Source organism: Panthera onca, chromosome D3 (assembly GCF_046562875.1).
Source record: "Panthera onca isolate mPanOnc1 chromosome D3, mPanOnc1 haplotype 2, whole genome shotgun sequence".
In the NCBI taxonomy this organism is placed as follows: domain Eukaryota; kingdom Metazoa; phylum Chordata; class Mammalia; order Carnivora; family Felidae; genus Panthera; species Panthera onca.
This window is the reverse complement of record NC_138350.1, coordinates 86,918,442-86,934,288: the sequence shown is the minus strand read 5'-3', so window position 1 is coordinate 86,934,288 and position 15,847 is coordinate 86,918,442.

Sequence of the window (15,847 nt, the reverse complement as noted above, 5' to 3'; positions counted from 1 at the left end):
CCTGGACTCCAAGAAAGAGGACTCGTGAGGAGGCTTGAATGTCAAAAGGATGGTAGTTAAAATCAGGAGACAGGATGCTCCCTTAAGGGGTGTGTGGAGAAGAGTAGCTGAGGTACTGTGACTTGTAGCATAGAGAAGGCAAATACTGAATATTTGAAGAAGGAAACTGGGAAGGGCTATAAACCAGGAGGAGTAACTTGAAGGTAGAGGGTTACTGAAGTCAACGTACTAAAGAAGAAGAACATTTTGTTTTCTAGTTTTAATCTGTTAGAGGAGAAAGCTTCTTCATCAGTCCTGCTAAATTCAATGCGATGAAAAGTAAGGACAGTGCACTTGGTCCATAGGAAAGACATTGGCCACATCGATTTAAAAGTAGTTCTGGGTGAAAGCTGCGTTCGGTCTGATTCAAAATAATTACCTAAATGAAATTAAGGTAAACTGTAAAAGCTCCACGAATGTTTTTGTGAAAACAACAGCTACATCAGCAACAACAAAATTGTGCCGAACTTCTTACTGATGCTCTGGATTTTTTTTGTTTGTTTGTCTTCCACAGTACTGGAGTTACAGCTGGATATATGGCAGATTCCCTTTCTGTGGTTTCTAGATGAATAACTGGCCCTGGCTTCTAGATGATTTTGTGTGGGTTTCTGCCAGCGGGAGTTAGGCAGGGGTGATCTTTCTGCAATAATAGCTGTTTCGGCTGCCTTGCATCATTATGATTTTCTGCAGCAACTAGAAAAATCGGACCAGCTTTGCTACAATGATTCACCCAGAGGGCTTTTTTGTTTGTTTGTTTTTAGCAGTTCCAAGGATTTTGTAAGCTCTTAAGTCCCTGTATTAAATCTCTTACTGATTAAAATACCTATAGTGGCTTCTATTTCCCGTGTTATCCCCTGACTAATGGAGACAGGTAGTGCCTACACCTTATCAGAAGGGTGCAGGATATGCTAGTGTTCTTTGAGCCCTGGAGGTGAAAAGAATTGTAAGCAGGTGCATATGAATAACAGACCGTGTGAAATGAAGACTACTCCTGCTTGGCATCAGGTTCCATTATGTGTTCGTTCTTGCAATAATATGCATCTATGAGAGCAGGGATTATAAGAATTATACTTGAAAACAGTAAGTAATAGGTTTGGTTTTCCTAAATTTAAATTGTGTTGAAAAGTGATGAGTAAGGAAAAAGACATATAGGCCTAGGTATCAAATAAACTCGGTTCCACAAATAAACATATTTTAAGAACATATGTAATATTCTGCAAGTACCATTTTGAACAAGAGATACTGCACAAAAGATCTTAAGGAAGAACAAGGAGACCCTCACGAAAGAAGGGCAGGAGTATCAGGAGCTTTCTCACCAGACCCACTTTGGCCCCCGGGAGTACTGTCTGCGTAAGTCCCTCGGGGGCTGGAAGGGCAGGTCCCCTGCCTGGTCCTGGTGTCTTTACCCAAGGAGATGAGGAGAGGACAGGGGAGAACAAAGCAGTGCTGCAGTCCAGAGCCCAGGACCCGGGCCCCAGGCCACACTCTGGGAAGCTCCAGGTTCTATCCCTGGAGGGACTCTAACAATCGCTTTGCCCTAAGAGGGTCCCCTTCACAACACCTGCGGGAAAGAACATTGGAGGGTCAGGGGAGTATCCGGGGTCTGGCTGCTAGACAAATATTCCTCTCCATTAGAGCAATAAAATGCTTTCTGATCTCTCTGTCTCTCTCTCTCTGTCTCTCTGTCTCTCTCTCTCTCTCTCTCTCTCTCACACACACACACACACACACACACACACACACACACACACACACACCACACTTCCGCAAAACACAATTGAGCAACTTTCCTAATCAATATCAGATGGCGAAATTCAAGGAACATTTTAACTAATTAAGCTGCAAAATAAACTTAAAACAGGTATCTGAATCTAGCCTTGTCTACAAAGAGAATTGCCACTTTGACAAGCTCAATTAACACTTTGAGCTTAACTTAGGAACTTTATTATTATTATTATTATTATTATTATTATTTTTACTTAAATGTTTAAGCAACATGGAGCTAATGCATTCTTTATGTTCGGCCTTCACACAACTGATATCAACCATAACTATGCCCAAAGGCAACATGAAACAGTTCATGGCAAAGAAGATGAAGTTAAAACGCAGATTTTTTTTTAAAGGTACAGGATTCTAATTAGCTAATGGATTTTAAAGTTATATAAATATTATAAATACTGATATATAAATACATAAATATGATAGCACTTAAATTTAATCATACAAATATTTTTTTTCTAATTTAGACAACCATACCCTGATTACCCAACACTTCATTAAAACACTTCATTAAAAGTCAGAAATGAAGGAGAGATTTAATTCAAGACCACAGTCATTTTGGAAGCTGGAGAAAGTTAAAGTTTATTGAGAGACTATAATGTTTCACTTAATTGCCAAAATAAGAAAACACACTGAAAAGGCAAAGTCTAGAAAGGTTAAAATCTGCATACTACACCTGCACAATAATTACAAATTCTATTGCATATATATATATATATATATATATATATATATATATATGATATAACCAAAGAATGGGCTGTCTGAAAATGCCCGCATTGTTTATCACCCAATCCAGGGTGTAATCACTCCATTGATGTTCATATATTCTGCACTAAGCACTGTGAAAAGTGCAAGGGAGAAGACAATACATTCAATAGAACTCTAGTTCCCAAAGAAGCCATAATTTAACCAGGAGTTCAGTCATCATGTAGTTAAACAGAATGTGTAAGTATTTCATCAGCCTTTGATTTTCAGAGGGAGTTTATTCTGTCAGGTCAACCTGGCGAACTTCACAGAGGAAGAATTACCCATTTGAAAAGGGCTCCACCTGAAAAAGTTATGAGCATCCCTGCTATCCCTATCATAATACATATAACACTTCATTTCTTATAGAAGACTGCCTTTTGAGAGGCAGAATAGCAGTTGTTGAAAATGTATACAACACAATCTATTTAGATGCAAATCCCAGACTTTCTGCTTCCTTGCTTAGGCAAGCTGCTTACCCTCTTTGTATTTAGGGGAAAGGGATCTATATTAGGAAGATTAATCAGACTTAACTGAGTAGGCTAAATTGGAGTGGGAAATGAATTGTCATTTGTGAGAGCCTTCTTTAATCTGGAGCTGACGACCTCAATGTCCCTGTTATACAATAATTACAAGTAAACATGGAGGATATTTTATCAAACACAATCCTCTCATGAAATACTAGACTATATACCTAAACTTGAACCCTTCCTAAATACATATTTTTTTTCTATTCGTGTGCATAGAATCTGTGCATTCAGCAAATACTTTCCCATATTTCTTATTATTAGCCACATTATTACATTAAATTTTATATTAAAGGTCATCTGATAGAAGGGAAATATACAGACATACTAATTCATTAATTATTCACTTATTCAACATTGATTGAATTCAATCTTTGCCAAGCACTTGATTGGTGTTTCTTGGAAAATTGGTAAAATGGTAATCCGATTCCAGGTAGAAGTAGAAAAGAATGTGTATTAGGCTCCTTTGGAGGAAGTGTTCTGCAAATGTTCATTAGTTCATGTTGACTGTTCAAGTCAACTATGTCCTTATTGATAACCTGTCAGCTTTCTTCCATCAATTATTCTGACCATAATTATGGATTTTTCTATTTCTCCTTATAATTCTGTAAGTTTTTGCTTCACTTATTTTGAACCTGTTACTGGGTTCATAAATATTTGGGATTACTATATCTTTGTGATGAATTAACCCTTAATCATTCTGAAAATGCCCACTTTATCCCTGGTCTTTGCTATGAAATCTACCTAGTCTGGTATTAATTTATCCACTAAATGTTCTTTGCCTTGGTCATGGCATGGTAGTCTTCCCAGCTATTTACTTTTAAACAGTTTGTGTATTTGCACAAAAGGTAGGTTTTTTTTAGGCAGCATATATTTGGTTCTTGGTTTCTTATCCAATCTGACACTCTTCAGGTGGTGTATTTATACTATGTACATTTAATAAGATTATCATTATTATTGATTTTGATTCAAACAGGTAAATAAAGTTAAAGATATTAAAAAGAGAAAAAACTGGTATTTACCCACACATTTGCAATTTAATGTGTTTTTAATTGCTGGTTTTGTTTTCCTTCTTCCAGGAGGAGGAGATCCTTTCATAGTGACTAGCACAGGACATCTTGTGATTGATTGTTTTTGCCTTTGTATATCAAAGGAATTATTTTGCCTTTGGTTTTGAAATATATACATGCAGATTTCCAATTTGACAGTTTTGCTTTCGTTGTTATTGTTACTATTGCTGTTTGCCCATGTTTTACAGAGGACAGCCCGCTGTTGGGTGCCCTGGGTTGTTGCAGAAGACACCTGCTTCACCTCTCATCTTTGTACCTCTGGGTAAAATGTTCTCTCTTTGGCCACTTTTAACCTGTTTTTTTATCACGGTTTTTGAGACATCTGATTATTAAATATGCTTTGCCACAGTTCCCTTCATGTCTTACGTTGAATTGATTGATCTTGGTTCTAGGAGTTCAAATTAAAGGTGTGAAATTTTTATCTATTTTGTTTTCAGTATTTCTGTTTACTGTGTCCTCTCCTTCGCCCTTTGTGGGTTCCAGTTTCACATGTATTTAAACCACTTAAAGTTGTCCCATGTTTTGTTTTGTTTTGTTTTGTTTTGACATTCAATTAGCCCTCTTTTGTTTTGAAGTTTTGTGTTCCTAGGTGTTTTTTTTTAATGTCGCTTTCTTTCTACACTTGATATTTTTGTCTCCTCAAGATCACTAATGTTATCTTCCGTGGCGTTTAATTTGCTGATAATCCCACGTGGTGCATTTTTCATCCCAGCCATTGTAAAGGTCATCCCTAGACATTACATTTTGCCTTTTTTCATATCGTAAAATATTTTCTCATAAGCAATGTACTTAGAAGTTTTTAAGCCCCCGTGTGCTAATTCTATTACCTGTGTCATTTACAGTTCTGTCTCTACTGATTGTTTTTGCTTTTACTGTGGCTTGTATTTTCCTGCCTTTAGAATGCGTGGTAGCCAGTCTCCTTCTCGGTACTCTTCCTACAACCTGTGTATGTATTATGAAGTTTTCTACTCTGGTCCTTTGTTGAGATTTAGGAATTATGAGCATTAATTATTTTCAGTGGTTAATTTTCAGATCCTGGGAGTTCCTTCACGTGCACGTGCTGATTGGTTTTTGACTGACGACCCAAGAAAGACCTCAGCAGATCTCCAGTGTTCTCGTTTCTCTCTGTCTCTGCAGTTACCTCCTCTCTGGTACTCCTCCCTGCAAACTACCTCCATCTTGGCCTTCATACACTATCAGTTTCCACTCCTCAAGTAGGGAGACTGCAGGGTCTCACCAGGGTTCTTCATGCCTGTCCAGTAGCCTGGAAGCTTGCTTGGGGCAGTAAGCTGGACAATTGTAGAATTCATAACTGTTGTACTGATTTCTAAAAAAATTGTCCTATGCTGTATCATTTTAAATTTTTCTTATTTTCTATTGGGCTTTTCTTTTTTGTTTCTCCCAGTAGTTTCAGTAGGAAGGGTATAATTGGTTTGTGTTACTCCATCTTGTGAGGTATCAAACGTTTTATTGCTTTTTTAAAATTTTATTCTAAGATGATTTTGGAGCAATGCTGTAGAAGATATATTGATGAAATAAGAAACTTTTGACAGAGAAACAAATAGGACGCTATGCTGAGAGCAATATACAGGGAGAATGCAAGAGGCATGCTTGAGTTATATCAGAAGTTCAGTAGGTAGGATCAGACAAACAATTTAACATTTATTATTGGTTTTCCTCCCAGCTTTCTTTATTCACATTGTTATGCACTCTGGTGTACTTAAAATTTAATTCTTTAATAAGGTAGTTAGGCATAAGGCTTTGTCCCAGATTCTGTTTCTGGGGTACACAAACTAAGCTATTTAGTGATACTTTTTTATGCTATTTTTATTCATCAGCAAAGTGAAATTATGCTTGAATAATTCAAGCTTAGTTAAGAGTTAGTACAAATCAAATTTTCAAAGAAATCAGTATCTAAAAATTGCTCTGAGATTATAAGATTCTTATGTAAATATTTGAGTCTGAAAAATGCTAAGCTATATTAAATCAAACTGCTATCTACTTTTTTCTTCTTCAATCTTGTAGTTGCAGGACATATGGAAATAAACAATGCCAAAGTGAATATTTCTTTAATTCAGCAAAGCCATAATAGAAACAAAGAGGCTAATCAGCATAGATTAGGAATCATTCTTATTAAATGACTATAAAATATGTGAAATAATATTAATCTCTTTTGAAAATGCTATATGATTTTCTTTACCACCTTGCCCTTTTAAAAATGGCATTCATAAATGCTTTCAATCTTAAATAAAGATCACACCAAGGATGAACTTACATAAATCTTAATTACTTTTCTATATGGAAACATAGCCAAATACTGGCTTGGCATTTATATTGTCATATTTTGTATATTGTTTTGGTAGTTATTTAATCAAATAGAGAAATTACATAATGGGACAGATGAAGAGGCAGAAACAATTAAACTTACCTAATATTTGATACCCTTGTTTTTTGTAAAAAAAAAAGAAAAATCACTGCAAAATTCAATATAATGTCCACATTGCTAACAATTTCCCATTAGTTCAACTGATTGTTTTATACATTAAAAAAATTTTTTTTAACATTTATTTATTTTTGAGACAGAGAGAGACAGAGCATGAACGGGGGAGGGTCAGAGAGAGGGAGACACAGAATCTGAAACAGGCTTGGGCTGTCAGCACAGAGCCTGACGTGGGGCTTGAACTCACGGACCGTGAGATCATGACCTGAGCCGAAGTTGGTGGCTTAACCGACTGAGCCACCCAGGCGCCCCTGTTTTATACATTAAAATAGCAAGAGGAGCCCCTGTGTGGCTCAGTCAGTTAAGCATCCAACTCTTGATTTCAGCTCAGGTCATGATCTCATGGTTCATAAGTTCGAGGTTCATGTGGGGCTCTGTGTTGACAGTGCAGAATCTACTTGGGATTGTTTCTCCCTCTTTCTCAAAAATAAATAAATAAACAAAAAAAAGCAAGAGAGTTCTGTATGATTAATGAATCATTCATCATCTTTTATTATAGCACTGTCACTTTCTGACTCTAGATGATTTACTACTGTTTATTTAACTTCCTTGAACATTGAACAGAATATTACTTGAATGCTAACATAACATTTTTGTCATCTCTTTTCTTCCACATAACTTAGGACACTGTCTTTTAGCCAAATTTAGCTTGTGTTTATAGTAGAATTTATCTTTCATGCATTGTTATTATCTATTTGATATTATTGACCACTAATAATGTTAGGAATATAAGATTATTTTCCATTTCCTATGTGCCTGACATTCTTTCATGCATTTAGGTAAAATCATCTTAATGAAACCCAAACACAGCCAATATCAAGGGAATCAAAGTTCAATGAGGGTAAGTAATCTGATTGATTTCTTGAAATTATGATATGGCAGAGCTAGGATATAACTCCTTTCATAGTTTTCCCAAAAGAATACATGGACATAGTTTATATCTATCCTGTATATATTTTTTACAATATTCAGTATTATAATATATTCTTGATAATTTAAAGACTTGGAAAATATATAATTGTATAAAAACACAAAGATTAATTTGTCAAAATAACAAAGAGAGTAGAATAGAATTTGCTGAGTGTTTATTTGGCAATCGCCATAATGAGTAAATTGAACAGATGTTTTTAGATTATAATTGAAAAAAAGTTTACCACACTGTTATTAACAATTAATAATAATACAATTGAAACCATAAGATATGATGTGGAGACCTTTGCAAATTCTATCAAATGGAATCTTTCCAAATAACAATTTTCCTAGGTATTATTATGCTTATATTATCAATGATAAAATTGAAGCATAGCTAAATGAGTGACCCAAAATCAAAAGTGGTAATGCTCCAATTTAAATTCGGTTTATTTTGATTTTTTTTTTCAGTCACAATTACCCCCTGGAGATTTTGTGTCAAAATATATAATCTAGGAGTATGCCTTGTGAATTTGCTTTTAATTTGATTTTATAAGCATGGCATGGTTTGTAAAATACCATGTTATTTTATTGGTGCATACGGTGGTAATTAATTATAATACTTCAATAATGAGGTGAATAACTTTTCTTCATATAGGAGAGACTGACAATTGAGCAGTGTCTAATTTAGTTGCTACCACTAAAGCTTTATATATTAATAAAACTGGATATATTATAAAATGTGATGAATAAAGACATTATTAATGCCTTCATAATTATAATATATATTACATAGTCCAAAGATTTGCTAAAAGTCATTTACTTTATATTGTGAAAGTTTTATTCCCTTCCTATATTTCTTTAATTTAAAATGTCTCAAAAGACGAATCTAGATATTTTTCAAAATGCTAGGTTGTATTTATTGAATGAGGATCAAAATGCGACTATAAAAAAGTAACATTAAATGAGATATTATATTACTCTTGTTGTTAGATACCAGAATTATTCCTATATCCCTTGCCCTGTCTCAATTATTTACAGAAATGTGAATTTTGTTCTCAACTCTGGTTACTTTATGGTCGGTATGTATCTTATTCTCAGTATTTTTAACAACTGAAAATTTTAAAAAATCAGTTCCAGAGTTTAGAAGAAAATCTCTAGATGCGAAAGTTGACTGTCAATGGTAAATAACTGACACCAAACAATACTCACATGTCATAAGTGTACATCCATAAGAAAGTTACAAGGAAAGCAGTCATTGTTTGGGTTCTGAAAGACTGTTTTCTAATCAGGTACATAAAAACTGAGGTGAGCATTGGAAAACATAAATTTTGCATAGACAGTAACGATTCGTAAGAAATCTAGCAGAACTTGAATGAGAAGAAAGGACCCAGGACTCCAGGATATCAGATCAAATAATTTTGGTAAAAAATTTTTATCGGTTGTACTTTCCTGACTTCTGTTCCTTGGAACACCATTGTAGTGAAATAATTATGCAGGAAACTAAGTTTGAGAAAACATGTGTATGTTTTCCAGGTATTCATAGTTAGCATTACCGGCAACCAAAATTTTCAGACATTCTGCAATAAAGGCAACTGAATATGCTTGTTTAAACCAATGTCGTCCAAACAACAACTGTTTATTGCTAGAGAACACGTACTGCAAACTTTTGGCGTAAAGCTCTAGGTTAACTGAATCCTGTAACATGTACCATGCCCTAATCTCCTTTTGGTCTGAATCCAGTACATAACCACAGTGTATATTTTCGTCTGGAATATATGGTTCCTTAGTTTGGATTGTGATTGTTTGCTTTCACCATCTCTTAGCAAGACCCCTAATACAAAATAGATGCTTAATAAATATCTATTACATAATTTTTCCAAATTTCAATATTCACCGGGTTCCTCTTTTCCTATGTTCTCCATATAATTATTTAAGATAAATAATTGAAAACAACAGCAAAAGCACCCACTTCTTTTTGACTAGCTTGTTTTTTAAAAAAATACACTTGAAAGTTTCAAAGCCACTGTACTTTACAAATAATATGAAAGGATTATCACAATTATTGTTTCCATTATTGTTTCTATATAAATCCAAGTAATATGTACAACTTGTACTAGAAAGGAGGTTTATTCCAGGGAATACACCACTAGACTACGATTATGGCTTTCTCACCTAGTTGTATAAATTGAGGGAGTCCTTGGGTAAAGTTATTCAAATAATGAGTTTTAATTTGCCTTGCTTGAAATGGGTACATAATTCTGTGTCAACATTTCAGAGGCAGTTTTTGTAAGGAAGCTTCAATTTTAAATGTTTTAAAAATATTAAATGTCACATGAAAATGTGCTAAGAACAGAGTGACATCAGCATTATGGCAAAAGCCATTCCTTCGTTTTGTCTCTTTTGATTTAAACTCACTGACATCCGTGAATGAAGAAGCGTCTCAGGGCAGCTGAGAGATCCATCCATCTTTGCTCCCCAAGGTGGGTGCCTTGGACTCTGAAAGAGGTGGTGAAGGGGGGAGGGATGGTGGTGAACCAGCACAACCTTTATGGCAGAGGCAGTGGCAGGTCACAGGCTGAGTGGGGGTGTGCCTGGCTATGCCTGCTGAGGCTGGGGAGACCAGTTGTTTTCACTGAAATAAAGCCCTCAGTGAGTGGGGTTGAAGGAAAGGAAATGGGAAGTAAGGGGAGATACCACACATCTCCGGGACACCGCCTCCACCCAACTTGTAGATCCCCCTGAGGGCTGTGGGTGCATCCAAAGTTCTAAGTACACTCCTCCTTCTGCCCTGTGGCCATCCTTTGCTGTTTTTTTTTTTTTTTAATGCCCAATCCCAACCCTTGTAGTGAATTAGCTTTCCTAAGCGAACCTAGAGGCACTTCTCATCAAACACCATGAAAAATCATGGTAATACAAAGAAAATACCACAAAAAGAAAATGACAATTTTCTAGCAATTGAACCCAAAGACATGGAATATTGCAATCTAACTGAAAAAAAGAAAAGAACTTAAAATAGCTGTTATAAAGAAGTTCGAGTTATAAAAACAAACACTCAGAAGTGCAATACAATAATCTCAGAAATAAAATTAATGAATGGAAGGAGTACTTTACAAAACAGACATTCTAAAACAACAACAACAACAAGAACAACAACAACAACAACAACAACAACAACAACAAAACCCCCCAAGAAACAGACAGAAATTCTGGAGCTAAAGAACTCAATATCATATGGAAGATAAAGAAATAGATCACATGGAAGAGAGAATTAGGAAGCTCAAGGTTAGAAATATAAAAATGACTCAGGTGGAAGAGGAAAGAAAACAGATATAAGAAAAAGTAAAGAAGCCCTTTGAGAAATAATAGATTGCATTAAAAAAGCCAACATAAGAATAATGGATATCCTGGGGCACCTGGGTGACCCAGTCGGTTAAGCCTCAACTCTTGGTTTCAGCTCAAGTCATGATCTCATGATTTGTGGGGTCAAGCCCCACACTATCAGTGTAGAGCTTGCTTAGGATTCTCTCTCTCTCCTGTCTCTTTGCCCCTCCCCTGCTTTTGCACTCTCTCTCTCTCCTTCTCTCTCAAAATAAATAAACAAACTTAAAAAAAAAGGAGAGAGAGAAGGGAACAGAGAGCATATTTAAAGAAACGATAGCTGAGAACTTCCCAAACCTGGGGAAGAAACTGGATTTATAAATCCACAAAACTAACAGAATATGTTATTATCTCAATGCAGAAAGACCTTCTCCAAGACCTATTATATTAAAACTATCAAAAGTCAATGCTAAAGAAAGAATTTTAAAATCAGGGGAAAAAAAAGACAGTAACCTATACAGTAACCCCATTAGGCTATCAGCAGGTACTGAACAAACCAGGAGAGAGTAGAATGACATATTCAAAATACTGAAACAATCCTAAAACTGTGTAGAGGCAGAAAAGGTCCCAAATAGCCAAAGCAATTATGAGAAAACAAAACTAAAAGAAAAACCAGAGGTCTTTTGCTTCCAGATTTCAAACTAAACTATGAAACCATGATGATAAAAACAGTCTGTTACTAGAATAAAATTAGACACATTAGCTAATGGAACAGAATGGAAAGCCTAGAATTAAACCCTGGTAAATACAGTCAAATACAGCCAACTAATATTTGACAAGGGAACCAAGAATACCTAATGGTGAAAGGATAGTGTCTTCAGCAAATAGGGCTGGAAAACTGGAGAAACACAGCAGAACATGTGAGTGCTATCTCACACCATCACAAAAACTAATTCAAAAATGGACCACACTTAAACATAAGATCTGATGCCATAAAGCTCCTAGAAGAAAACAGAAAAGAAACTCACTGATATTGGTTGTGGCAATAATTTGGGGGGTATAAAGCCAAACACAAACAAAAGAAAAAGGAAGTCAATCAACGGGATTACATCAAGCTCACAAGCTTCTGCACGGTAGAAAAACAATTAACAAAATGGAAAGACAACAACCTACAGAATGGGACAAAATTTTTGTAAACCAAATATCAAATAAGGGGTTAATATCCAAAATATATAAAGATTTCAGTCAATTCAATAACAAAAAGACAATCAACCCAATCTAAAAATGGGCAGAAGAACTAAATAGACATTTCTCCAAGAGGGTATCTAAGTGGCCAACAGACAAAAGAAAAGATGTTCAACATCACTAATCATCAGAAACATGCAAAGCAAAACCACAATGAGATTATCACCTCACATCTGTTGGGATGGCTATCATCAAGAAGACAAGAGACAACAGGTGCTGGTGAGAATGGGGTGAAAAGGGAACCCTTATACACTGTCGGTAGATATGTAAATTGACCAAACCACTATAGAAAACAATATGGAGATTTCTCAAAAAATAAAAATATATCTACTATATGATCCAGAAATTCCACCTCTGTGTATGTACCTAAAGTAACTGAAAACAGGATTTCAATAAGATATAGGCACTCTCACGTTTATTGTAGCATTATTTACAATAGCTAAGAGGTGGAAATTACCCACACGTCCCTCAATGGATGAACGGATAAAGAAGATGTGGTAGGTATACACAACGGAATATTGTTCAGTAATGAGAAAGGAAGGTATCCTCCCTTCATGACAGCACAGATGGACTCTCTGAGCACATGCCAAGTGAGGTAAGTCGGACAGAAAAAGACACTATGTATCACTGATATGTGGTATCTAAAATAGTTAAATCTGTAATAATAAAAAAAAGAGCAAATGATTACCAGGAGATGGGTGGGGGATAAGAGTGATGGTATTTGAGGATATAAACTTGCTGTGAGTAGTAAAAGAGCCATAGAGATTTAATGAATAGTATGGTGAATATAAAAAATAATATTGTACTATAATTATGTAATATAACTAGTATAACTATTGCTTTATTGGCAATCAGATCACGGTGTATAAAGGTATCAAAGTAACATTGTGCACACTTTAAACTTGTACAATGCTGTGGATCTAATTATTCAAATGTGCTGAGCACCTTGAACGCTATTAACTGGCAGGCTCTAGTGAATTCAGGAAAACCAGAATGACTATCTAGTTCTAAAATCAGGATACTAGCCTAAATAACCTGGGTGATTATCAAAATTGTTTCCTGAATTCTTGACTATTTTGCCTATGTGGAAGTGGTAAGAAGAACACGATAATTAATAGCAATTATATCTCTAAAACCATCATTTATTAACAGCACGAGCTTTGAAAATCAGGTTCATTTGGATGGCTCAACTGGAATAGAGTTGATTTTAATTTGTTTGTGTTACCATTAAGACCCACTAGGACAACTGGATTTATTTGCACTCACTGTTACTCCAAATTCACATAATTCCAACTCTGCCGAGAGCACTGATGAATGCTGAAGCTGCTGTTTCTTACCTTCAGAAGTCAGAGAAAACATGGAGAGATAGCTTGGAAAAATGAATTTAAGTTGACTCTAAGTTTTTGATACCTGATAAACTAATGTGTACTATATATATTATTGAAAACAGTAATAACCATCCTACATTTAGAGGGCATGGACCATCAAGGTTTCCTAATCCCGTTAAAAATAAGAGTGGGATACTGCCCCACTGCACTCTGTAAATTCAACTCTTGTATATGTTTTTGTTCCTGCCTCTGATCACCTCTAATGGGAATAAAATTTAAATTGCTCTATAAATTTTAAATTTCTCTTTTCCTAAATTGTTATTTATTTTGAGAGATAAAGAGAGACAGCAGGGGAGGGAGGGGTGGAGAGGGAGAATCCCAAGCAGGCTCTGTGCTGTCAGTGTGGAGCCTGCTACAGGGTTCAGTCTCATGAACCATGAGATCATGACCTGAGACAAAATCCAGAGTCAAATGCTTAATTGACTGACTCACCCAGGCACCCCTAAATTATAAATTTCTATGAAACTAAAAAAAAAAATAATAGACTTAGCAATTAACAAAGGCAGAATTTTGAACACTCTTTTTTCAGATATTTGCTACTTATTAGGCATAGGAGATTTTCAAATTTCAATTTTTTTTAACGTTTACTTAATATTGAGAGACAGAGAGAGACAGAGTATAAGCATGGGGAGGGGCAAAGAGAGAGGGAGATGCAGAATCCAAAGCTGGCTCCAGGTTCTGAGCTGTCGGCACAGAGCCCAATGCAGGGCTTGAACTCACAAACCGCGAGATTGTGACCTAAGCCGAAGTCGGATGCTCAACCGACTGAGCCACCCAGGCGCCTCGAGATTTTTAAATTTTAAATCACTACCACACCGGTAGTTGAAATATTTAAGATTGTTTTTCTGTTTATTTGTTGAAAAAAGTAATCAGCTGCCATAAATACGGAAGTTATAGGAGGAACATATGTCAAAAAATAAATCAAAAAGGTTTCAATTATAGAAAAAACTTAAAAAAAAACAATTGCACAGAGGCTTTGTCTGTAGAGGACAAAATAACTGAATAGTTGCACATTAGAAGAATAAATCGAGATCATTAAGAACCTCTGCTAAGATATTGGGGAAGGCAGAGCTGAAGTTGTTCTCCCTGAGGTGGGACAGTCTAGAGCTGAAGCCTTTGAATTTTTCAGAGAAGCTGGGGCTAAATAGATATGCCTGCCTGTTCATATTAGGACGGCAGAGGTTGGACAGCAAATCGTCTTCTCGGCACCCGTGAAGTCACGTGTACATTTGCAAGTGCACGAAGTATAAAAATATCTGTCCTTGGGGCACCTGGGTGGCTCAGTCGGTTGAGCATCCAACTTCGGCTCAGGTCATGATCTCACAGTTCATGAGTTCAAGCCCCACATTGGGCTCGCTGCTCGTAGTGCAGAGCCTGCTTCAAATCCTCTGTAACCCTCTGCCCCTCACCCGCTTGTGCTCTCTCAAAAATAAATACCCGTTAAAAAAAAGTCTCTGTTCTCAAATTCTGAAGCCATTGGTTACACCGGCACTTAGGAATGGTGGTAGGTCTTTGCAGTGATAACACTGTATTCTGTCTAATTTTCTTCTTCATTAGGGAAGTCATGATAATTGAGAAAATAAGCAGGGTGTGTTTGTTGGTTTCTTTTCAATTTACTCCAGTGTAGTAGTCATACAGCTTCCCTCCTTTCAAATACATGGTAGGATTGTTTTGCCCCATGGGATCCTTGAAGGTAGGTGAAGCTACAACTACCTTGGCCAATGAATGATGAGCAGACATGGCGGATAAATATTTAGATGGAGGAATTTAAGAGCCAACACTAATTCATCACATACTCTCCCCGAACCCTCATAAACATAAAAGCATATGTCAAGAAAGAACTTATTAGCTCAGTTCTCTGAAAATAAAAATAACAAACAATATATTTTTGTGTTACCCTAATGGGATTTTGGTACTATTTGCTTTCACAGCATAACCTAGCCTTGTCCTGATTAATACAGTAATATAATAAATAAATAAGGACACCAAAGCAACAATGAGAGAAATGTTAACATTTGGCTTTGCATTTTCTTTTTTTTTTTTTTTACATTTTCTCTTTGATCATAACAAAACTGCCATCATTTTGAAATTGCTATATGTTTCCGTTTATATAGACATATGCATATATGAATTCATATATATTTATAAATTTATGTATGTATATAAATTATAAATTAAAAGTCCATTCAACTGATCCCCTTATAAACTTGTAAATTCTAACTGGTGGCATAAGACAAGTCATAGGCACATTTTTCACCCTGTGATATGTGTTTTTTGTATCTGAGGGCCTTCTCAGAGTAATACAGAAGAAAAAGTGAGTTT